The sequence below is a fragment of the Propithecus coquereli genome, unplaced genomic scaffold (genome assembly GCF_000956105.1).
Source record: "Propithecus coquereli isolate 6110/MARCELLA unplaced genomic scaffold, Pcoq_1.0 Scaffold2235, whole genome shotgun sequence".
Lineage (NCBI taxonomy): Eukaryota > Metazoa > Chordata > Mammalia > Primates > Indriidae > Propithecus > Propithecus coquereli.
The window spans coordinates 15,634-16,071 of NW_012147579.1; positions in this window are offsets into that span (position 1 = coordinate 15,634).

Below are 438 nucleotides of genomic sequence, written 5' to 3' on the forward strand. Positions count from 1 at the left end.
TTAAGAGACTCATTTATGTTTTTGTGTGAAGCTGTAATTTGTTCATTTTCATTGTTATGCACTAATCCATTGTTATATAGTCATCCATAGCAATATGCAGTAGGTGTAATTTATTTATCTGTTTTTGTATTGGTGGACATTTGCTGTGAGTATGAATATGCTTGTACAGGATAGCTTGGTGTGTGTGTTTAAGTGTTTCTCTAGGAGAGGAATCTTCACCTTTTTTTGCTCACATAGCACATAAGATATTTTTGAAAAAAGTATATCTTTAACATCATTAAACACTGAAAAATTTTCATCTTGTTAAAATAATAAAGGTTGTAATTTTTGGCATATTGTAAATATTAACATTTCAAAGCACATTCTGCTGCATTCATTACTTTTTTTTTTGCATTACTTTAAAAAATGTATCCAAATGTCCCAATGGAATATAAATAG